The sequence below is a fragment of the Channa argus genome, unplaced genomic scaffold, assembly GCF_033026475.1.
Source record: "Channa argus isolate prfri unplaced genomic scaffold, Channa argus male v1.0 Contig095, whole genome shotgun sequence".
NCBI classification, from domain to species: Eukaryota; Metazoa; Chordata; class Actinopteri; order Anabantiformes; family Channidae; genus Channa; species Channa argus.
The window spans coordinates 59,859-84,098 of record NW_027125314.1 but is presented as its reverse complement, the minus strand read 5'-3'; the positions used below and the strand labels follow the sequence as shown (position 1 = coordinate 84,098).

The following is a 24,240-nucleotide window of genomic DNA, read 5'->3' as shown; positions in this document are numbered from 1 at the left end:
ATTTTGGAAAGCCCCTTAGAGTCGACCTTGCACGATAATGTGTCGCTTTGTGGTTAGATGCTACCCTCTGAAAGTAATGCCCTACGTGGCTAAATTCTGTAGTGTAGTGGATATCACCTTGGCCTAACATGCATAAAGGTCCCTCGTTCGAAATCAGGCAGAAACCCTTTTGCTATCCATTATCATGTGCACAGTCAGTCTGGGTGGATTGCCTTGTAAAAGGGGTTGTCTCAGCTCTAACAATTAGAAAGGCAACACTTTTGGTTTTAGTACTACAAAGTTCGATAAAGATCCTTTCATCCCAAAACCCCTGAGGAGTAAACTTCCACGACCGTGGTATTCTTCTTGCTGGGAAGCTACGCTCTGAAGTAGCTCGTCAAAGTCGCCGATTTCTGTGGTGTAGCGGTTATCAAGTTCGCCTCACACGTGAAAGGTCCCTGGCCTGAAACCAGGCAGAAACACAATTGTTGTTATTTAAAGATGACATTAACATTCAAGCTGTGTCAGTGGGTTGACTAATGGTCGTCGTCCAATTTCAGTTTTGAGTTACCTGTTGAGGAGTTCCTTTCCTGCAATTGCATGCCCTCTTCTTGGTGCACGCGATATGGCAAACAGCATGTGCAAATTGGTCAAAGAAATCGAAAAGGGTTATGCGAGACTACAGAAGAAAGTTAAGAACCAATTTCTAAACAGCCTCAGTTTGGACAAAGCCACCACATACTATTAATCGAAATAGAGACTTTCTCCAATGAAAAATAGCTGCACTTGCAGCAGCAGCCCTAGGATGTCAATTACAACAGGCGGAGATCCTGTCCACTATACTAACGAGGACTGGAACAGCACTGGGCCCGGCCATGCCCCTGGTGTAGTTACGCTGTTCTGATGCCATTACTTTTAATCGCTCAAGGTTGGACAAAAATGCATCACTTGTCAAATTACGCCCCTACGTTCTCCGGCAATCTGCATTTGAAAAGGAACGTTACCTACGGGCCTGAATGTGAAAGCCTGCTTTTGCCTACGCTCTGAAGTAGCTCGTCAAAGTCGCCGGTATCTGTGGTGTAGCGGTTATTAAGTTTGCCTAACACGTGAAAGGTCCCTGGCCTGAAATCAGGCAGAAACACAATTGTTGTTATTTTAAGATGACATTTACACTCAAGCTGTGTCAGTGGGTTGACTAAGTTCTTACACATGCTTGCTCCGTAAAACAACTTGAAATCACAGAATGGCACACATAGAGACTACCTTCCAAACCGTCTTAAGTACAAAAACAAAAGGTTAGGGGACTCTTGGCATCGTACGCAAGACAGAGGTGGTGTAATGCCGAAGCCCGGGATCGAACCAGGGACCTTTAGATCTTCAGTCTAACGCTCTCCCAACTGAGCTATTTTGGCACAACACCCGATGACTTCTTCTGGCCATCATTTGGAAATGCAAGCCTCCTCAACCAAGCCGAAGACGTATTGCGGGAAATTTCAACTGTCCGGGACAAAGGCAAAAAGACTCTCCCCGTCGGGGAATCGAACCCCGGTCTTCCGCGTGACAGGCGGAGATACTGTCCACTATACTAACGAGGACTGGAAAAGCACTGCTCGTTTGCAGTCACGCCAGAGTAGTCGCTGGACAAAGGCTGTGTGCCTTTGACTGAGCGGACCATTACTGGCTAAAGTTGCAATGGTCGTCGTTCAATTTCAGTTTTGAGTACCTGTTGAGGAGTTCCTTTCCTGCAATTGCATGCCCTCTTCTTGGTGCACGCGATATGGCAAACAGCATGTGCAAATTGGTCAAAGAAATCGAAAAGGGCAAGCAGCAAGTGCAAATTGGTCAAAGAAATCGAAAAGGGTTATGCGAGACTACAGAAGAAAGTTAAGAACCAATTTCTAAACAGCCTCAGTTTGGACAAAGCCACCACATACTATTAATCGAAATAGAGACTTTCTCCCATGAAAAATAGCTGCACTTGCAGCAGCAGCCCTAGGATGTCAATTACAACAGGCGGAGATACTGTCCACTATACTAACGAGGACTGGAACAGCACTGGCCCCGGCCATGCCCCTGGTGTAGTTACGCCGTTCTGATGCCATTACTTTTACTCGCTCAAGGTTGGACAAAAATGAATCAATTGTCAAATTACGCTCCTACGTTCTCCGTCAATCTGCATTTGAAAAGGAACGTTACCTACGGGCTTGAATGTGAAAACCTGCTTTTGCCTGTTAGATCTTTTGCAGTCACTCCAGAGTAGTCGCCGAAAAAAGGCTGTGTCTTTGACAGAGCGGACGATTACTGGCTAAAGTTGCAATGGTCGTTATTCAATTTCAGTTTTGAGTATCTGTTGACTACAATTGCGCGCCCTCTTCTTGTTGGACGCGATATGGCAAACAGCATGTGCAAATTGGTCAAAGAAATCAAAAAGGGTTTTGCGAGACTACAGAAGATTGTTAAGAACCAATTTCTAAACAGCCTTTGTTTCTCCCATGAAAAACAGCTGCACTGAAGAAGCAGCCCTAGGATGTCAATTACCACAGCTTCAATCCCCTCTCCACGCTACACTGGCTTAGCATTGGACCGATCAGCCTCCACATATGAGCATGGTCCCCATTAAGCTGAGAAAGTACCTATTGTGCACTAGGATTTTGGAAAGCCCCTTAGAGTCGACCTTGCACGATAATGTGTCGCTTTGTGGTTAGATGCTACCCTCTGAAAGTAATGCCCTACGTGGCTAAATTCTGTAGTGTAGTGGATATCACCTTGGCCTAACATGCATAAAGGTCCCTCGTTCGAAATCAGGCAGAAACCCTTTTGCTATCCATTATCATGTGCACAGTCAGTCTGGGTGGATTGCCTTGTAAAAGGGGTTGTCTCAGCTCTAACAATTAGAAAGGCAACACTTTTGGTTTTAGTACTACAAAGTTCGATAAAGATCCTTTCATCCCAAAACCCCTGAGGAGTAAACTTCCACGACCGTGGTATTCTTCTTGCTGGGAAGCTACGCTCTGAAGTAGCTCGTCAAAGTCGCCGATTTCTGTGGTGTAGCGGTTATCAAGTTCGCCTCACACGTGAAAGGTCCCTGGCCTGAAACCAGGCAGAAACACAATTGTTGTTATTTAAAGATGACATTAACATTCAAGCTGTGTCAGTGGGTTGACTAATGGTCGTCGTCGTTCAATTTCAGTTTTGAGTTACCTGTTGAGGAGTTCCTTTCCTGCAATTGCATGCCCTCTTCTTGGTGCACGCGATATGGCAAACAGCATGTGCAAATTGGTCAAAGAAATCGAAAAGGGTTATGCGAGACTACAGAAGAAAGTTAAGAACCAATTTCTAAACAGCCTCAGTTTGGACAAAGCCACCACATACTATTAATCGAAATAGAGACTTTCTCCAATGAAAAATAGCTGCACTTGCAGCAGCAGCCCTAGGATGTCCATTACAACAGGCGGAGATCCTGTCCACTATACTAACGAGGACTGGAACAGCACTGCCCCCGACCATGCCCCTGGTGTAGTTACGCCGTTCTGATGCCATTACTTTTACTCGCTCAAGGTTGGACAAAAATGCATCACTTGTCAAATTACGCCCCTACGTTCTCCGGCAATCTGCATTTGAAAAGGAACGTTACCTACGGGCCTGAATGTGAAAGCCTGCTTTTGCCTGTTAGATCTTTTGCAGTCACTCCAGAGTAGTCGCCGAAAAAAGGCTGTGTCTTTGACAGAGCGGACGATTACTGGCTAAAGTTGCAATGGTCGTTATTCAATTTCAGTTTTGAGTACCTGTTGAGGAGTTCCTTTCCTGCAATTGGATGCCCTATTCTTGGTGCACGCAATATGGCAAACAGCATGTGCAAATTGGTCAAAGAAATCGAAAAGGGCAAGCAGCAAGTGCAAATTGGTCAAAGAAATCGAAAAGGGTTATGCGAGATTACAGAAGAAAGTTAAGAACCAATTTCTAAACAGCCTCAGCTTGGACAAAGCCACAACATACTATTAATTGAAATAGAGACTTTCTCCCATGAAAAATAGCTGCACTTGCAGCAGCAGCCCTAGGATGTCCATTACAACAGGCGGAGATACTGTCCACTATACTAATGAGGACTGGAACAGCACTGGCCCCGGCCATGCCCCTGGTGTAGTTACGCCGTTCTGATGCCATTAGTTTTACTCGCACAAGGTTGGATAAAAATGCATCACTTGTCAAATTACGCCCCTACGTTCTCCGGCAATCTGCATTTGAAAAGGAACGTTACCTACGGGCCTGAATGTGAAAGCCTGCTTTTGCCTACGCTCTGAAGTAGCTCGTCAAAGTCGCCGGTATCTGTGGTGTAGCGGTTATCAAGTTCGCCTCACACGTGAAAGGTCCCTAGCCTGAAATCAGGCAGAAACACAATTGTTGTTATTTTAAGATGACATTCACACTCAAGCTGTGTCAGTGGGTTGACTAAGTTCTTACACATGCTTGCTCCGTAAAACAACCTGAAATCACAGAATGGCACACATAGAGACTACCTTCCGAACCGTCTTAAGTACAAAAACAAAAGTTTAGGGGCCTCTTGGCATCGTAAGCCGGACAGAGGTGGTGTAATGCCGAAACCCGGGATCGAACCAGGGACCTTCAGATCTTCAGTCTAACGCTCTCCCAATTGAGCTATTTCAGCACAACAACCGATGACTTCTTCTGGCCATCATTTGCAAATGCAAGCCTCCTCAACCAAGCCAAAGACGTATTGCGGGAAATTTCAACTGTCCGGGACAAAGGCAAAAAGACTCTCCCCGTCGGGGAATCGAACCCCGGTCTTCCGCGTGACAGGCGGAGATACTGGCCACTATACTAACGAGGACTAGAAAAGCACTGCTCGTTTGCAGTCACGCCAGAGTAGTCGCTGGACAAAGGCTGTGTGCCTTTGACTGAGCGGACCATTACTGGCTAAAGTTGCAATGGTCGTCGTTCAATTTCAGTTTTGAGTACCTGTTGAGGAGTTCCTTTCCTGCAATTGCATGCCCTCTTCTTGGTGCACGCGATATGGCAAACAGCATGTGCAAATTGGTCAAAGAAATCGAAAAGGGCAAGCAGCAAGTGCAAATTGGTCAAACAAATCGAAAAGGGTTATGCGAGACTACAGAAGAAAGTTAAGAACCAATTTCTAAACAGCCTCGGTTTGGACAAAGCCACCACATACTATTAATCGAAATAGAGACTTTCTCCCATGAAAAATAGCTGCACTTGCAGCAGCAGCCCTAGGATGTCAATTACAAAAGGCGGAGATACTGTCCACTATACTAACGAGGACTGGAACAGCACTGCCCCCGGCCATGCCCCTGGTGTAGTTACGCCGTTCTGATGCCATTACTTTTACTCGCTCAAGGTTGGACAAAAATGAATCAATTGTCAAATTACGCTCCTACGTTCTCCGTCAATCTGCATTTGAAAAGGAACGTTACCTACGGGCCTGAATGTGAAAACCTGCTTTTGCCTGTTAGATCTTTTGCAGTCACTCCAGAGTAGTCGCCGAAAAAAGGCTGTGTCTTTGACAGAGCGGACGCTTACTGGCTAAAGTTGCAATGGTCGTTATTCAATTTCAGTTTTGAGTATCTGTTGACTACAATTGCGCACCCTCTTCTTGTTGGACGCGATATGGCAAACAGCATGTGCAAATTGGTCAAAGAAATCAAAAAGGGTTTTGCGAGACTACAGAAGATTGTTAAGAAGCAATTTCTAAACAGCCTTTGTTTCTCCCATGAAAAACAGCTGCACTGAAGAAGCAGCCCTAGGATGTCAATTACCACAGCTTCAATCCCCTCTCCACGCTACACTGGCTTAGCATTGGACCGATCAGCCTCCACATATGAGCATGGTCCCCATTAAGCTGAGAAAGTACCTATTGTGCACTAGGATTTTGGAAAGCCCCTTAGAGTCGACCTTGCACGATAATGTGTCGCTTTGTGGTTAGATGCTACCCTCTGAAAGTAATGCCCTACGTGGCTAAATTCTGTAGTGTAGTGGATATCACCTTGGCCTAACATGCATAAAGGTCCCTCGTTCGAAATCAGGCAGAAACCCTTTTGCTATCCATTATCATGTGCACAGTCAGTCTGGGTGGATTGCCTTGTAAAAGGGGTTGTCTCAGCTCTAACAATTAGAAAGGCAACACTTTTGGTTTTAGTACTACAAAGTTCGATAAAGATCCTTTCATCCCAAAACCCCTGAGGAGTAAACTTCCACGACCGTGGTATTTTTCTTGCTGGGAAGCTACGCTCTGAAGTAGCTCGTCAAAGTCGCCGATTTCTGTGGTGTAGCGGTTATCAAGTTCGCCTCACACGTGAAAGGTCCCTGGCCTGAAACCAGGCAGAAACACAATTGTTGTTATTTAAAGATGACATTAACACTCAAGGTGTGTCAGTGGGTTGACTAAGTTCTTACACATGCTTGCAATGGTCGTCGTTCAATTTCAGTTTTGAGTTACCTGTTGAGGAGTTCCTTTCCTGCAATTGCATGCCCTCTTCTTGGTGCACGCGATATGGCAAACAGCATGTGCAAATTGGTCAAAGAAATCGAAAAGGGTTATGCGAGACTACAGAAGAAAGTTAAGAACCAATTTCTAAACAGCCTCACTTTGGACAAAGCCACCACATACTATTAATCGAAATAGAGACTTTCTCCCATGAAAAATAGCTGCACTTGCAGCAGCAGCCCTAGGATGTCAATTACAACAGGCGGAGATACTGTCCACTATACTAACGAGGACTGGAACAGCACTGCCCCCGGCCATGCCCCTGGTGTAGTTACGCCGTTCTGATGCCATTACTTTTACTCGCTCAAGGTTGGACAAAAATGAATCAATTGTCAAATTACGCTCCTACGTTCTCCGTCAATCTGCATTTGAAAAGGAACGTTACCTACGGGCCTGAATGTGAAAGCCTACTTTTGCCTGTTAGATCTTTTGCAGTCACTCCAGAGTAGTCGCCGAAAAAAGGCTGTGTCTTTGACAGAGCGGACGATTACTGGCTAAAGTTGCAATGGTCGTTATTCAATTTCAGTTTTGAGTATCTGTTGACTACAATTGCGCGCCCTCTTCTTGTTGGACGCGATATGGCAAACAGCATGTGCAAATTGGTCAAAGAAATCAAAAAGGGTTTTGCGAGACTACAGAAGATTGTTAAGAACCAATTTCTAAACAGCCTTTGTTTCTCCCATGAAAAACAGCTGCACTGAAGAAGCAGCCCTAGGATGTCAATTACCACAGCTTCAATCCCCTCTCCACGCTACACTGGCTTAGCATTGGACCGATCAGCCTCCACATATGAGCATGGTCCCCATTAAGCTGAGAAAATACCTATTGTGCACTAGGATTTTGGAAAGCCCCTTAGAGTCGACCTTGCACGATAATGTGTCGCTTTGTGGTTAGATGCTACCCTCTGAAAGTAATACCCTACGTGGCTAAATTCTGTAGTGTAGTGGATATCACCTTGGCCTAACATGCATAAAGGTCCCTCGTTCGAAATCAGGCAGAAACCCTTTTGCTATCCATTATCATGTGCACAGTCAGTCTGGGTGGATTGCCTTGTAAAAGGGGTTGTCTCAGCTCTAACAATTAGAAAGGCAACACTTTTGGTTTTAGTACTACAAAGTTCGATAAAGATCCTTTCATCCCAAAACCCCTGAGGAGTAAACTTCCACGACCGTGGTATTCTTCTTGCTGGGAAGCTACGCTCTGAAGTAGCTCATCAAAGTCGCCGATTTCTGTGGTGTAGCGGTTATCAAGTTCGCGTCACACGTGAAAGGTCCCTGGCCTGAAACCAGGCAGAAACACAATTGTTGTTATTTAAAGATGACATTTACACTCAAGCTGTGTCAGTGGGTTGACTAATGGTCGTCGTCGTTCAATTTCAGTTTTGAGTTACCTGTTGAGGAGTTCCTTTCCTGCAATTGCATGCCCTCTTCTTGGTGCACGCGATATGGCAAACAGCATGTGCAAATTGGTCAAAGAAATCGAAAAGGGCAAGCAGCAAGTGCAAATTGGTCAAAGAAATCGAAAAGGGTTATGCGAGACTACAGAAGAAAGTTAAGAACCAATTTCTAAACAGCCTCAGTTTGGACAAAGCCACCACATACTATTAATCGAAATAGAGACTTTCTCCCATGAAAAATAGCTGCACTTGCAGCAGCAGCCCTAGGATGTCAATTACAACAGGCGGAGATACTGTCCACTATACTAACGAGGACTGGAACAGCACTGCCCCCGACCATGCCCCTGGTGTAGTTACGCCGTTCTGATGCCATTACTTTTACTCGCTCAAGGTTGGACAAAAAAGCATCACTTGTCAAATTACGCCCCTACGTTCTCCGGCAATCTGCATTTGAAAAGGAACGTTACCTACGGGCCTGAATGTGAAAGCCTGCTTTTGCCTGTTAGATCTTTTGCATTCACTCCAGAGTAGTCGCCGAAAAAAGGCTGTGTCTTTGACAGAGCGGACGATTACTGGCTAAAGTTGCAATGGTCGTTATTCAATTTCAGTTTTGAGTACCTGTTGAGGAGTTCCTTTCCTGCAATTGGATGCCCTATTCTTGGTGCACGCAATATGGCAAACAGCATGTGCAAATTGGTCAAAGAAATCGAAAAGGGCAAGCAGCAAGTGCAAATTGGTCAAAGAAATCGAAAAGGGTTATGCGAGATTACAGAAGAAAGTTAAGAACCAATTTCTAAACAGCCTCAGCTTGGACAAAGCCACAACATACTATTAATTAAAATAGAGACTTTCTCCCATGAAAAATAGCTGCACTTGCAGCAGCAGCCCTAGGATGTCCATTACAACAGGCGGAGATACTGTCCACTATACTAATGAGGACTGGAACAGCACTGCCCCCGGCCATGCCCCTGGTGTAATTACGCCGTTCTGATGCCATTACTTTTACTCGCTCAAGGTTGGACAAAAAAGCATCACTTGTCAAATTACGCCCCTACGTTCTCCGGCAATCTGCATTTGAAAAGGAACGTTACCTACGGGCCTGAATATGAAAGCCTGCTTTTGCCTGTTAGATCTTTTGCAGTCACTCCAGATTAGTCGCCGAAAAAAGGCTGTGTCTTTAACAGAGCGGACAATTACTGGCTAAAGTTGCAATGGTCGTTATTCAATTTCAGTTTTGAGTATCTGTTGACTACAATTGCGCGCCCTCTTCTTGTTGGACGCGATATGGCAAACAGCATGTGCAAATTGGTCAAAGAAATCAAAAAGGGTTTTGCGAGACTACAGAAGATTGTTAAGAACCAATTTCTAAACAGCCTTTGTTTCTCCCATGAAAAACAGCTGCACTGAAGCAGCAGCCCTAGGATGTCAATTACCACAGCTTCAATCCCCTCTCCACGCTACACTGGCTTAGCATTGGACCGATCAGCCTCCACATATGAGCATGGTCCCCATTAAACTGACAAAGTACCTATTGTGCACTAGGATTTTGGAAAGCCCCTTAGAGTCGACCTTGCACGATAATGTGTCGCTTTGTGGTTAGATGCTACCCTCTGAAAGTAATACCCTACGTGGCTAAATTCTGTAGTGTAGTGGATATCACCTTGGCCTAACATGCATAAAGGTCCCTCGTTCGAAATCAGGCAGAAACCCTTTTGCTAACCATTATCATGTGCACAGTCAGTCTGGGTGGATTGCCTTGTAAAAGGGGTTGTCTCAGCTCTAACAATTAGAAAGGCAACACTTTTAGTTTTAGTACTACAAAGTTCGATAAAGATCCTTTCATCCCAAAACCCCTGAGGAGTTAACTTCCACGACCGTGTTATTCTTCTTGCTGGGAAGCTACGCTCTGAAGTAGCTCGTCAAAGTCGCCGATTTCTGTGGTGTAGCGGTTATCAAGTTCGCCTCACAGGTGAAAGGTCCCTGGCCTGAAACCAGGCAGAAACACAATTGTTGTTATTTTAAGATGACATTCACACTCAAGCTGTGTCAGTGGGTTGACTAAGTTCTTACACATGCTTGCAATGGTCGTCGTTCAATTTCAGTTTTGAGTTACCTGTTGAGGAGTTCCTTTCCTGCAATTGCATGCCCTCTTCTTGGTGCACGCGATATGGCAAACAGCATGTGCAAATTGGTCAAAGAAATTGAAAAGGGTTATGCGAGACTACAGAAGAAAGTTAAGAACCAATTTCTAAACAGCCTCAGTTTGGACAAAGCCACCACATACTATTAATCGAAATAGAGACTTTCTCCAATGAAAAATAGCTGCACTTGCAGCAGCAGCCCTAGGATGTCAATTACAACAGGCGGAGATCCTGTCCACTATACTAACGAGGACTGGAACAGCACTGGCCCCGGCCATGCCCCTGGTGTAGTTACGCCGTTCTGATGCCATTAGTTTTACTCGCACAAGGTTGGATAAAAATGCATCACTTGTCAAATTACGCCCCTACGTTCTCCGGCAATCTGCAATTGAAAAGGAACGTTACCTACGGGCCTGAATGTGAAAGCCTGCTTTTGCCTACGCTCTGAAGTAGCTCGTCAAAGTCGCCGGTATCTGTGGTGTAGCGGTTATCAAGTTCGCCTCACACGTGAAAGGTCCCTAGCCTGAAATCAGGCAGAAACACAATTGTTGTTATTTTAAGATGACATTCACACTCAAGCTGTGTCAGTGGGTTGACTAAGTTCTTACACATGCTTGCTCCGTAAAACAACCTGAAATCACAGAATGGCACACATAGAGACTACCTTCCGAACCGTCTTAAGTACAAAAACAAAAGATTAGGGGCCTCTTGGCATCGTAAGCCGGACAGAGGTGGTGTAATGCCGAAACCCGGGATCGAACCAGGGACCTTCAGATCTTCAGTCTAACGCTCTCCCAACTGAGCTATTTCGGCACAACAACCGATGACTTCTTCTGGCCATCATTTGCAAATGCAAGCCTCCTCAACCAAGCCAAAGACGTATTGCGGGAAATTTCAACTGTCCGGGACAAAGGCAAAAAGACTCTCCCCGTCGGGGAATCGAACCCCGGTCTTCCACGTGACAGGCGGAGATACTGTCCACTATACTAACGAGGACTGGAAAAGCACTGCTCGTTTGCAGTCTCGCCAGAGTAGTCGCTGGACAAAGGCTGTGTGCCTTTGACTGAGCGGACCATTACTGGCTAAAGTTGCAATTGTCGTCGTTCAATTTCAGTTTTGAGTACCTGTTGAGGAGTTCCTTTCCTGCAATTGCATGCCCTCTTCTTGATGCACGCGATATGGCAAACAGCATGTGCAAATTGGTCAAAGAAATCGAAAATGGCAAGCAGCAAGTGCAAATTGGTCAAAGAAATCGAAAAGGGTTATGCGAGACTACAGAAGAAAGTTAAGAACCAATTTCTAAACAGCCTCACTTTGGACAAAGCCACCACATACTATTAATCGAAATAGAGACTTTCTCCCATGAAAAATAGCTGCACTTGCAGCAGCAGCCCTAGGATGTCAATTACAACAGACGGAGATACTGTCCACTATACTAACGAGGACTGGAACAGCACTGCCCCCGGCCATGCCCCTGGTGTAGTTACGCCGTTCTGATGCCATTACTTTTACTCGCTCAAGGTTGGACAAAAATGAATCAATTGTCAAATTACTTTCCTACGTTCTCCGTCAATCTGCATTTGAAAAGGAACGTTACCTACGGGCCTGAATGTGAAAGCCTACTTTTGCCTGTTAGATCTTTTGCAGTCACTCCAGAGTAGTCGCCGAAAAAAGGCTGTGTCTTTGACAGAGCGGACGATTACTGGCTAAAGTTGCAATGGTCGTTATTCAATTTCAGTTTTGAGTATCTGTTGACTACAATTGCGCGCCTTCTTCTTGTTGGACGCGATATGGCAAACAGCATGTGCAAATTGGTCAAAGAAATCAAAAAGGGTTTTGCGAGACTACAGAAGATTGTTAAGAACCAATTTCTAAACAGCCTTTGTTTCTCCCATGAAAAACAGCTGCACTGAAGAAGCAGCCCTAGGATGTCAATTACCACAGCTTCAATCCCCTCTCCACGCTACACTGGCTTAGCATTGGACCGATCAGCCTCCACATATGAGCATGGTCCCCATTAAGCTGAGAAAGTACCTATTGTGCACTAGGATTTTGGAAAGCCCCTTAGAGTCGACCTTGCACGATAATGTGTCGCTTTGTGGTTAGATGCTACCCTCTGAAAGTAATACCCTACGTGGCTAAATTCTGTAGTGTAGTGGATATCACCTTGGCCTAACATGCATAAAGGTCCCTCGTTCGAAATCAGGCAGAAACCCTTTTGCTATCCATTATCCTGTGCACAGTCAGTCTGGGTGGATTGCCTTGTAAAAGGGGTTGTCTCAGCTCTAACAATAAGAAAGGCAACACTTTTGGTTTTAGTACTACAAAGTTCGATAAAGATCCTTTCATCCCAAAACCCCTGAGGAGTAAACTTCCACGACCGTGGTATTCTTCTTGCTGGGAAGCTACGCTCTGAAGTAGCTCGTCAAAGTCGCCGATTTCTGTGGTGTAGCGGTTATCAAGTTCGCCTCACACGTGAAAGGTCCCTGGCCTGAAACTAGGCAGAAACACAATTGTTGTTATTTAAAGATGACATTAACACTCAAGCTGTGTCAGTGGGTTGACTAATGGTCGTCGTCGTTCAATTTCAGTTTTGAGTTACCTGTTGAGGAGTTCCTTTCCTGCAATTGCATGCCCTCTTCTTGGTGCACGCGATATGGCAAACAGCATGTGCAAATTGGTCAAAGAAATCGAAAAGGGTTATGCGAGACTACAGAAGAAAGTTAAGAACCAATTTCTAAACAGCTTCCGTTTGGACAAAGCCACCACATACTATTAATCGAAATAGAGACTTTCTCCAATGAAAAATAGCTGCACTTGCAGCAGCAGCCCTAGGATGTCAATTACAACAGGCGGAGATCCTGTACACTATACTAACGAGGACTGGAACAGCACTGGCCCCGGCCATGCCCCTGGTGTAGTTACGCTGTTCTGATGCCATTACTTTTAATCGCTCAAGGTTGGACAAAAATGCATCACTTGTCAAATTACGCCACTACGTTCTCCGGCAATCTGCATTTGAAAAGGAACGTTACCTACGGGCCTGAATGTGAAAGCCTGCTTTTGCCTACGCTCTGAAGTAGCTCGTCAAAGTCGCCGGTATCTGTGGTGTAGCGGTTATCAAGTTCGCCTCACACGTGAAAGGTCCCTGGCCTGAAATCAGGCAGAAACACAATTGTTGTTATTTTAAAATGACATTTACACTCAAGCTGTGTCAGTGGGTTGACTAAGTTCTTACACATGCTTGCTCCGTAAAACAACCTGAAATCACAGAATGGCACACATAGAGACTACCTTCCGAACCGTCTTAAGTACAAAAACAAAAGTTTAGGGGCCTCTTGGCATCGTAAGCTGGACAGAGGTGGTGTAATGCCGAAACCCGGGATCGAACCAGGGACCTTCAGATCTTCAGTCTAACGCTCTCCCAACTGAGCTATTTCGGCACAACAACCGATGACTTCTTCTGGCCATCATTTGCAAATGCAAGCCTCCTCAACCAAGCCAAAGACGTATTGCGGGAAATTTCAACTGTCCGGGACAAAGGCAAAAAGACTCTCCCCGTCGGGGAATCGAACCCCGGTCTTCCACGTGACAGGCGGAGATACTGTCCACTATACTAACGAGGACTGGAAAAGCACTGCTCGTTTCCAGTCTCGGGAGAGTAGTCGCTGGACAAAGGCTGTGTGCCTTTGACTGAGCGGACCATTACTGGCTAAAGTTGCAATTGTCGTCGTTCAATTTCAGTTTTGAGTACCTGTTGAGGAGTTCCTTTCCTGCAATTGCATGCCCTCTTCTTGGTGCACGCGATATGGCAAACAGCATGTGCAAATTGGTCAAAGAAATCGAAAAGGGCAAGCAGCAAGTGCAAATTGGTCAAAGAAATCGAAAAGGGTTATGCGAGACTACAGAAGAAAGTTAAGAACCAATTTCTAAACAGCCTCACTTTGGACAAAGCCACCACATACTATTAATCGAAATAGAGACTTTCTCCCATGAAAAATAGCTGCACTTGCAGCAGCAGCCCTAGGATGTCAATTACAACAGGCGGAGATACTGTCCACTATACTAATGAGGACTGGAACAGCACTGCCCCCGGCCATGCCCCTGGTGTAGTTACGCCGTTCTGATGCCATTACTTTTACTCGCTCAAGGTTGGACAAAAAAGCATCACTTGTCAAATTACGCCCCTACGTTCTCCGGCAATCTGCATTTGAAAAGGAACGTTACCTACGGGCCTGAATATGAAAGCCTGCTTTTGCCTGTTAGATCTTTTGCAGTCACTCCAGAGTAGTCGCCGAAAAAAGGCTGTGTCTTTAACAGAGCGGACAATTACTGGCTAAAGTTGCAATGGTCGTTATTCAATTTCAGTTTTGAGTATCTGTTGACTACAATTGCGCGCCCTCTTCTTGTTGGACGCGATATGGCAAACAGCATGTGCAAATTGGTCAAAGAAATCAAAAAGGGTTTTGCGAGACTACAGAAGATTGTTAAGAACCAATTTCTAAACAGCCTTTGTTTCTCCCATGAAAAACAGCTGCACTGAAGCAGCAGCCCTAGGATGTCAATTACCACAGCTTCAATCCCCTCTCCACGCTACACTGGCTTAGCATTGGACCGATCAGCCTCCACATATGAGCATGGTCCCCATTAAACTGACAAAGTACCTATTGTGCACTAGGATTTTGGAAAGCCCCTTAGAGTCGACCTTGCACGATAATGTGTCGCTTTGTGGTTAGATGCTACCCTCTGAAAGTAATACCCTACGTGGCTAAATTCTGTAGTGTAGTGGATATCACCTTGGCCTAACATGCATAAAGGTCCCTCGTTCGAAATCAGGCAGAAACCCTTTTGCTAACCATTATCATGTGCACAGTCAGTCTGGGTGGATTGCCTTGTAAAAGGGGTTGTCTCAGCTCTAACAATTAGAAAGGCAACACTTTTAGTTTTAGTACTACAAAGTTCGATAAAGATCCTTTCATCCCAAAACCCCTGAGGAGTTAACTTCCACGACCGTGTTATTCTTCTTGCTGGGAAGCTACGCTCTGAAGTAGCTCGTCAAAGTCGCCGATTTCTGTGGTGTAGCGGTTATCAAGTTCGCCTCACAGGTGAAAGGTCCCTGGCCTGAAACCAGGCAGAAACACAATTGTTGTTATTTTAAGATGACATTCACACTCAAGCTGTGTCAGTGGGTTGACTAAGTTCTTACACATGCTTGCAATGGTCGTCGTTCAATTTCAGTTTTGAGTTACCTGTTGAGGAGTTCCTTTCCTGCAATTGCATGCCCTCTTCTTGGTGCACGCGATATGGCAAACAGCATGTGCAAATTGGTCAAAGAAATTGAAAAGGGTTATGCGAGACTACAGAAGAAAGTTAAGAACCAATTTCTAAACAGCCTCAGTTTGGACAAAGCCACCACATACTATTAATCGAAATAGAGACTTTCTCCAATGAAAAATAGCTGCACTTGCAGCAGCAGCCCTAGGATGTCAATTACAACAGGCGGAGATCCTGTCCACTATACTAACGAGGACTGGAACAGCACTGGCCCCGGCCATGCCCCTGGTGTAGTTACGCCGTTCTGATGCCATTAGTTTTACTCGCACAAGGTTGGATAAAAATGCATCACTTGTCAAATTACGCCCCTACGTTCTCCGGCAATCTGCAATTGAAAAGGAACGTTACCTACGGGCCTGAATGTGAAAGCCTGCTTTTGCCTACGCTCTGAAGTAGCTCGTCAAAGTCGCCGGTATCTGTGGTGTAGCGGTTATCAAGTTCGCCTCACACGTGAAAGGTCCCTAGCCTGAAATCAGGCAGAAACACAATTGTTGTTATTTTAAGATGACATTCACACTCAAGCTGTGTCAGTGGGTTGACTAAGTTCTTACACATGCTTGCTCCGTAAAACAACCTGAAATCACAGAATGGCACACATAGAGACTACCTTCCGAACCGTCTTAAGTACAAAAACAAAAGATTAGGGGCCTCTTGGCATCGTAAGCCGGACAGAGGTGGTGTAATGCCGAAACCCGGGATCGAACCAGGGACCTTCAGATCTTCAGTCTAACGCTCTCCCAACTGAGCTATTTCGGCACAACAACCGATGACTTCTTCTGGCCATCATTTGCAAATGCAAGCCTCCTCAACCAAGCCAAAGACGTATTGCGGGAAATTTCAACTGTCCGGGACAAAGGCAAAAAGACTCTCCCCGTCGGGGAATCGAACCCCGGTCTTCCACGTGACAGGCGGAGATACTGTCCACTATACTAACGAGGACTGGAAAAGCACTGCTCGTTTGCAGTCTCGCCAGAGTAGTCGCTGGACAAAGGCTGTGTGCCTTTGACTGAGCGGACCATTACTGGCTAAAGTTGCAATTGTCGTCGTTCAATTTCAGTTTTGAGTACCTGTTGAGGAGTTCCTTTCCTGCAATTGCATGCCCTCTTCTTGATGCACGCGATATGGCAAACAGCATGTGCAAATTGGTCAAAGAAATCGAAAATGGCAAGCAGCAAGTGCAAATTGGTCAAAGAAATCGAAAAGGGTTATGCGAGACTACAGAAGAAAGTTAAGAACCAATTTCTAAACAGCCTCACTTTGGACAAAGCCACCACATACTATTAATCGAAATAGAGACTTTCTCCCATGAAAAATAGCTGCACTTGCAGCAGCAGCCCTAGGATGTCAATTACAACAGGCGGAGATACTGTCCACTATACTAACGAGGACTGGAACAGCACTGCCCCCGGCCATGCCCCTGGTGTAGTTACGCCGTTCTGATGCCATTACTTTTACTCGCTCAAGGTTGGACAAAAATGAATCAATTGTCAAATTACTTTCCTACGTTCTCCGTCAATCTGCATTTGAAAAGGAACGTTACCTACGGGCCTGAATGTGAAAGCCTACTTTTGCCTGTTAGATCTTTTGCAGTCACTCCAGAGTAGTCGCCGAAAAAAGGCTGTGTCTTTGACAGAGCGGACGATTACTGGCTAAAGTTGCAATGGTCGTTATTCAATTTCAGTTTTGAGTATCTGTTGACTACAATTGCGCGCCCTCTTCTTGTTGGACGCGATATGGCAAACAGCATGTGCAAATTGGTCAAAGAAATCAAAAAGGGTTTTGCGAGACTACAGAAGATTGTTAAGAACCAATTTCTAAACAGCCTTTGTTTCTCCCATGAAAAACAGCTGCACTGAAGAAGCAGCCCTAGGATGTCAATTACCACAGCTTCAATCCCCTCTCCACGCTACACTGGCTTAGCATTGGACCGATCAGCCTCCACATATGAGCATGGTCCCCATTAAGCTGAGAAAGTACCTATTGTGCACTAGGATTTTGGAAAGCCCCTTAGAGTCGACCTTGCACGATAATGTGTCGCTTTGTGGTTAGATGCTACCCTCTGAAAGTAATACCCTACGTGGCTAAATTCTGTAGTGTAGTGGATATCACCTTGGCCTAACATGCATAAAGGTCCCTCGTTCGAAATCAGGCAGAAACCCTTTTGCTATCCATTATCCTGTGCACAGTCAGTCTGGGTGGATTGCCTTGTAAAAGGGGTTGTCTCAGCTCTAACAATTAGAAAGGCAACACTTTTGGTTTTAGTACTACAAAGTTCGATAAAGATCCTTTCATCCCAAAACCCCTGAGGAGTAAACCTCCACGACCGTGGTATTCTTCTTGCTGGGAAGCTACGCTCTGAAGTAGCTCGTCAAAGTCGCCGATTTCTGTGGTGTAGCGGTTATCAAGTTCGCCTCACACGTGAAAGGTCCCTGGCCTGAAACTAGGCAGAAACACAATTGTTGTTATTTAAAGATGACATTAACACTCAAGCTGTGTCAGTGGGTTGACTAATGGTCGTCGTCGTTCAATTTCAGTTTTGAGTTACCTGTTGAGGAGTTCCTTTCCTGCAATTGCATGCCCTCTTCTTGGTGCACGCGATATGGCAAACAGCATGTGCAAATTGGTCAAAGAAATCGAAAAGGGTTATGCGAGACTACAGAAGAAAGTTAAGAACCAATTTCTAAACAGCTTCCGTTTGGACAAAGCCACCACATACTATTAATCGAAATAGAGACTTTCTCCAATGAAAAATAGCTGCACTTGCAGCAGCAGCCCTAGGATGTCAATTACAACAGGCGGAGATCCTGTACACTATACTAACGAGGACTGGAACAGCACTGGCCCCGGCCATGCCCCTGGTGTAGTTACGCTGTTCTGATGCCATTACTTTTAATCGATCAAGGTTGGACAAAAATGCATCACTTGTCAAATTACGCCCCTACGTTCTCCGGCAATCTGCATTTGAAAAGGAACGTTACCTACGGGCCTGAATGTGAAAGCCTGCTTTTGCCTACGCTCTGAAGTAGCTCGTCAAAGTCGCCGGTATCTGTGGTGTAGCGGTTATCAAGTTCGCCTCACACGTGAAAGGTCCCTGGCCTGAAATCAGGCAGAAACACAATTGTTGTTATTTTAAAATGACATTTACACTCAAGCTGTGTCAGTGGGTTGACTAAGTTCTTACACGTGCTTGCTCCGTAAAACAACCTGAAATCACAGAATGGCACACATAGAGACTACCTTCCGAACCGTCTTAAGTACAAAAACAAAATTTTAGGGGCCTCTTGGCATCGTAAGCTGGACAGAGGTGGTGTAATGCCGAAACCCGGGATCGAACCAGGGACCTTCAGATCTTCAGTCTAACGCTCTCCCAACTGAGCTATTTCGGCACAACAACCGATGACTTCTTCTGGCCATCATTTGCAAATGCAAGCCTCCTCAACCAAGCCAAAGACGTATTGCGGGAAATTTCAACTGTCCGGGACAAAGGCAAAAAGACTCTCCCCATCGGGGAATCGAACCCCGGTCTTCCACGTGACAGGCGGAGATACTGTCCACTATACTAACGAGGACTGGAAAAGCACTGCTCGTTTCCAGTCTCGGGAGAGTAGTCGCTGGACAAAGGCTGTGTGCCTTTGACTGAGCGGACCATTACTGGCTAAAGTTGCAATTGTCGTCGTTCAATTTCAGTTTTGAGTACCTGTTGAGGAGTTCCTTTCCTGCAATTGCATGCCCTCTTCTTGGTGCACGCGATATGGCAAACAGCATGTGCAAATTGGTCAAAGAAATCGAAAAGGGCAAGCAGCAAGTGCAAATTGGTCAAAGAAATCGAAAAGGGTTATGCGAGACTACAGAAGAAAGTTAAGAACCAATTTCTAAACAGCCTCACTTTGGACAAAGCCACCACATACTATTAATCGAAATAGAGACTTTCTCCCATGAAAAATAGCTGCACTTGCAGCAGCAGCCCTAGGATGTCAATTACAACAGGCGGAGATACTGTCCACTATACTAATGAGGACTGGAACAGCACTGCCCCCGGCCATGCCCCTGGTGTAGTTACGCCGTTCTGATGCCATTACTTTTACTCGCTCAAGGTTGGACAAAAATGAATCAATTGTCAAATTACTTTCCTACGTTCTCCGTCAATCTGCATTTGAAAAGGAACGTTACCTACGGGCCTGAATGTGAAAACCTGCTTTTGCCTGTTAGATCTTTTGCAGTCACTCCAGAGTAGTCGCCGAAAAAAGGCTGTGTCTTTAACAGAGCGGACGATTACTGGCTAAAGTTGCAATGGTCGTTATTCAATTTCAGTTTTGAGTATCTGTTGACTACAATTGCGCGCCCTCTTCTTGTTGGACGCGATATGGCAAACAGCATGTGCAAATTGGTCAAAGAAATCAAAAAGGGTTTTGCGAGACTACAGAAGATTGTTAAGAACCAATTTCTAAACAGCCTTTGTTTCTCCCATGAAAAACAGCTGCACTGAAGAAGCAGCCCTAGGATGTCAATTACCACAGCTTCAATCCCCTCTCCACGCTACACTGGCTTAGCATTGGACCAATCAGCCTCCACATATGAGCATGGTCCCCATTAAGCTGAGAAAGTACCTATTGTGCACTAGGATTTTGGAAAGCCCCTTAGAGTCGACCTTGCACGATAATGTGTCGCTTTGTGGTTAGATGCTACCCTCTGAAAGTAATACCCTACGTGGCTAAATTCTGTAGTGCAGTGGATATCACCTTAGCCTAACATGCATAAAGGTCCCTCGTTCGAAATCAGGCAGAAACCCTTTTGCTATCCATTATCATGTGCACAGTCAGTCTGGGTGGATTGCCTTGTAAAAGGGGTTGTCTCAGCTCTAACAATTAGAAAGGCAACACTTTTGGTTTTAGTACTACAAAGTTCGATAAAGATCCTTTCATCCCAAAACTCCTGAAGAGTAAACTTCCACGACCGTGGTATTCTTCTTGCTGGGAAGCTACGCTCTGAAGTAGCTCGTCAAAGTCGCCGATTTCTGTGGTGTAGCGGTTATCAAGTTCGCCTCACACGTGAAAGGTCCCTGGCCTGAAACCAGGCAGAAACACAATTGTTGTTATTTAAAGATGACATTAACACTCAAGCTGTGTCAGTGGGTTGACTAAGTTCTTACACATGCTTGCAATGGTCGTCGTTCAATTTCAGTTTTGAGTTACCTGTTGAGGAGTTCCTTTCCTGCAATTGCATGCCCTCTTCTTGGTGCACGCGATATGGCAAACAGCATGTGCAAATTGGTCAAAGAAATCGAAAAGGGTTATGCGAGACTACAGAAGAAAGTTAAGAACCAATTTCTAAACAGCTTCCGTTTGGACAAAGCCACCACATACTATTAATCGAAATAGAGACTTTCTCCAATGAAAAATAGCTGCACTTGCAGCAGCAGCCCTAGGATGTCAATTACAACAGGCGGAGATCCTGTACACTATACTAACGAGGACTGGAACAGCACTGGCCCCGGCCATGCCCCTGGTGTAGTTACGCTGTTCTGATGCCATTACTTTTAATCGCTCAAGGTTGGACAAAAATGCATCACTTGTCAAATTACGCCCCTACGTTCTCCGGCAATCTGCATTTGAAAAGGAACGTTACCTACGGGCCTGAATGTGAAAGCCTGCTTTTGCCTACGCTCTGAAGTAGCTCGTCAAAGTCGCCGGTATCTGTGGTGTAGCGGTTATCAAGTTCGCCTCACACGTGAAAGGTCCCTGGCCTGAAATCAGGCAGAAACACAATTGTTGTTATTTTAAAATGACATTTACACTCAAGCTGTGTCAGTGGGTTGACTAAGTTCTTACACATGCTTGCTCCGTAAAACAACCTGAAATCACAGAATGGCACACATAGAGACTACCTTCCGAACCGTCTTAAGTACAAAAACAAAAGTTTAGGGGCCTCTTGGCATCGTAAGCTGGACAGAGGTGGTGTAATGCCGAAACCCGGGATCGAACCAGGGACCTTCAGATCTTCAGTCTAACGCTCTCCCAACTGAGCTATTTCGGCACAACAACCTATGACTTCTTCTGGCCATCATTTGCAAATGCAAGCCTCCTCAACCAAGCCAAAGACGTATTGCGGGAAATTTCAACTGTCCGGGACAAAGGCAAAAAGACTCTCCCCGTCGGGGAATCGAACCCCGGTCTTCCACGTGACAGGCGGAGATACTGTCCACTATACTAACGAGGCCTGGAAAAGCACTGCTCGTTTGCAGTCTCGGGAGAGTAGTCGCTGGACAAAGGCTGTGTGCCTTTGACTGAGCGGACCATTACTGGCTAAAGTTGCAATTGTCGTCGTTCAATTTCAGTTTTGAGTACCTGTTGAGGAGTTCCTTTCCTGCAATTGCATGCCCTCTTCTTGGTGCACGCGATATGGCAAACAGCATGTGCAAATTGGTCAAAGAAATCGAAAAGGGCAAGCAGCAAGTGCAAATTGGTCAAAGAAATCGAAAAGGGTTATGCGAGACTACAGAAGAAAGTTAAGAACCAATTTCTAAACAGCCTCACTTTGGACAAAGCCACCACATACTATTAATCGAAATAGAGACTTTCTCCCATGAAAAATAGCTGCACTTGCAGCAGCAGCCCTAGGATGTCAATTACAACAGGCGGAGATACTGTCCACTATACTAACGAGGACTGGAACAGCACTGCCCCCGGCCATGCCCCTGGTGTAGTTACGCCGTTCTGATGCCATTACTTTTACTCGCTCAAGGTTGGACAAAAATGAATCAATTGTCAAATTACGCTCCTACGTTCTCCGTCAATCTGCATTTGAAAAGGAACGTTACCTACGGGCCTGAATGTGAAAGCCTACTTTTGCCTGTTAGATCTTTTGCAGTCACTCCAGAGTAGTCGCCGAAAAAAGGCTGTGTCTTTGACAGAGCGGACGATTACTGGCTAAAGTTGCAATGGTCGTTATTCAATTTCAGTTTTGAGTATCTGTTGACTACAATTGCGCGCCCTCTTGTTGTTGGACGCGATATGGCAAACAGCATGTGCAAATTGGTCAAAGAAATCAAAAAGGGTTTTGCGAGACTACAGAAGATTGTTAAGAACCAATTTCTAAACAGCCTTTGTTTCTCCCATGAAAAACAGCTGCACTGAAGCAGCAGCCCTAGGATGTCAATTACCACAGCTTCAATCCCCTCTCCACGCTACACTGGCTTAGCATTGGACCGATCAGCCTCCACATATGAGCATGGTCCCCATTAAGCTGAGAAAGTACCTATTGTGCACTAGGATTTTGGAAAGCCCCTTAGAGTCGACCTTGCACGATAATGTGTCGCTTTGTGGTTAGATGCTACCCTCTGAAAGTAATACCCTACGTGGCTAAATTCTGTAGTGTAGTGGATATCACCTTGGCCTAACATGCATAAAGGTCCCTCGTTCGAAATCAGGCAGAAACCCTTTTGCTATCCATTATCCTGTGCACAGTCAGTCTGGGTGGATTGCCTTGTAAAAGGGGTTGTCTCAGCTCTAACAATTAGAAAGGCAACACTTTTGGTTTTAGTACTACAAAGTTCGATAAAGATCCTTTCATCCCAAAACCCCTGAGGAGTAAACTTCCACGACCGTGGTATTCTTCTTGCTGGGAAGCTACGCTCTGAAGTAGCTCGTCAAAGTACTGGCCCCGGCCATGCCCCTGGTGTAGTTACGCTGTTCTGATGCCATTACTTTTAATCGCTCAAGGTTGGACAAAAATGCATCACTTGTCAAATTACGCCCCTACGTTCTCCGGCAATCTGCATTTGAAAAGGAACGTTACCTACGGGCCTGAATGTGAAAGCCTGCTTTTGCCTACGCTCTGAAGTAGCTCGTCAAAGTCGCCGGTATCTGTGGTGTAGCGGTTATCAAGTTCGCCTCACACGTGAAAGGTCCCTGGCCTGAAATCAGGCAGAAACACAATTGTTGTTATTTTAAAATGACATTTACACTCAAGCTGTGTCAGTGGGTTGACTAAGTTCTTACACATGCTTGCTCCGTAAAACAACCTGAAATCACAGAATGGCACACATAGAGACTACCTTCCAAACCGTGTTAAGTAAAAAAACAAAAGGTTAGGGGACTCTTGGCATCGTACGCAAGACAGAGGTGGTGTAATGCCAAAACCCGGGATCGAACCAGGGACCTTTAAATCTTCAGTCTAACGCTCTCCCAACTGAGCTATTTCGGCACAACAACTGATGACTTCTTCTGGCCATCATTTGCAAATGCAAGCCTCCTCAACCAAGCCAAAGACGTATTGCGGGAAATTTCAACTGTCCGGGACAAAGGCAAAAAGACTCTCCCCGTCGGGGAATCGAACCCCGGTCTTCCACGTGACAGGCGGAGATACTGTCCACTATACTAACGAGGACTGGAAAAGCACTGCTCGTTTGCAGTCTCGCCAGAGTAGTCGCTGGACAAAGGCTGTGTGCCTTTGACTGAGCGGACCATTACTGGCTAAAGTTGCAATTGTCGTCGTTCAATTTCAGTTTTGAGTACCTGTTGAGGAGTTCCTTTCCTGCAATTGCATGCCCTCTTCTTGGTGCACGCGATATGGCAAACAGCATGTGCAAATTGGTCAAAGAAATCGAAAAGGGCAAGCAGCAAGTGCAAATTGGTCAAAGAAATCGAAAAGGGTTATGCGAGACTACAGAAGAAAGTTAAGAACCAATTTCTAAACAGCCTCGGTTTGGACAAAGCCACCACATACTATTAATCGAAATAGAGACTTTCTCCAATGAAAAATAGCTGCACTTGCAGCAGCAGCCCTAGGATGTCAATTACAACAGGCGGAGATCCTGTCCACTATACTAACGAGGACTGGAACAGCACTGGCCCCGGCCATGCCCCTGGTGT

The 24,240-nt window shown here is 45.5% G+C and overlaps 10 non-coding genes across 10 annotated transcripts; all 10 read right to left on the bottom strand.

The window, feature by feature from the left end:
• Positions 1 to 1,318: 1,318 nt before the first annotated feature.
• trnaf-gaa (transfer RNA phenylalanine (anticodon GAA)) lies at positions 1,319 to 1,391 on the bottom strand. Its single transcript has one exon. It is a non-coding gene; the product is annotated as a tRNA-Phe (tRNA).
• Positions 1,392 to 1,502: 111 nt separating this feature from the next.
• Positions 1,503 to 1,574, bottom strand: trnad-guc (transfer RNA aspartic acid (anticodon GUC)). The gene has a single exon. It is a non-coding gene; the product is annotated as a tRNA-Asp (tRNA).
• Positions 1,575 to 4,572: 2,998 nt separating this feature from the next.
• trnaf-gaa (transfer RNA phenylalanine (anticodon GAA)) lies at positions 4,573 to 4,645 on the bottom strand. Its single transcript has one exon. It is a non-coding gene; the product is annotated as a tRNA-Phe (tRNA).
• A 111-nt stretch (positions 4,646 to 4,756) lies between these two features.
• trnad-guc (transfer RNA aspartic acid (anticodon GUC)) lies at positions 4,757 to 4,828 on the bottom strand. Its single transcript has one exon. It is a non-coding gene; the product is annotated as a tRNA-Asp (tRNA).
• Positions 4,829 to 10,776: 5,948 nt separating this feature from the next.
• trnaf-gaa (transfer RNA phenylalanine (anticodon GAA)) lies at positions 10,777 to 10,849 on the bottom strand. Its single transcript has one exon. It is a non-coding gene; the product is annotated as a tRNA-Phe (tRNA).
• A 2,557-nt stretch (positions 10,850 to 13,406) lies between these two features.
• trnaf-gaa (transfer RNA phenylalanine (anticodon GAA)) lies at positions 13,407 to 13,479 on the bottom strand. Its single transcript has one exon. It is a non-coding gene; the product is annotated as a tRNA-Phe (tRNA).
• A 2,574-nt stretch (positions 13,480 to 16,053) lies between these two features.
• On the bottom strand, positions 16,054 to 16,126 carry trnaf-gaa (transfer RNA phenylalanine (anticodon GAA)). The gene has a single exon. It is a non-coding gene; the product is annotated as a tRNA-Phe (tRNA).
• A 2,557-nt stretch (positions 16,127 to 18,683) lies between these two features.
• Positions 18,684 to 18,756, bottom strand: trnaf-gaa (transfer RNA phenylalanine (anticodon GAA)). The gene has a single exon. It is a non-coding gene; the product is annotated as a tRNA-Phe (tRNA).
• Positions 18,757 to 21,330: 2,574 nt separating this feature from the next.
• trnaf-gaa (transfer RNA phenylalanine (anticodon GAA)) lies at positions 21,331 to 21,403 on the bottom strand. The gene has a single exon. It is a non-coding gene; the product is annotated as a tRNA-Phe (tRNA).
• Positions 21,404 to 23,499: 2,096 nt separating this feature from the next.
• Positions 23,500 to 23,572, bottom strand: trnaf-gaa (transfer RNA phenylalanine (anticodon GAA)). Its single transcript has one exon. It is a non-coding gene; the product is annotated as a tRNA-Phe (tRNA).
• Between the last annotated feature and the right edge of the window lie 668 nt (positions 23,573 to 24,240).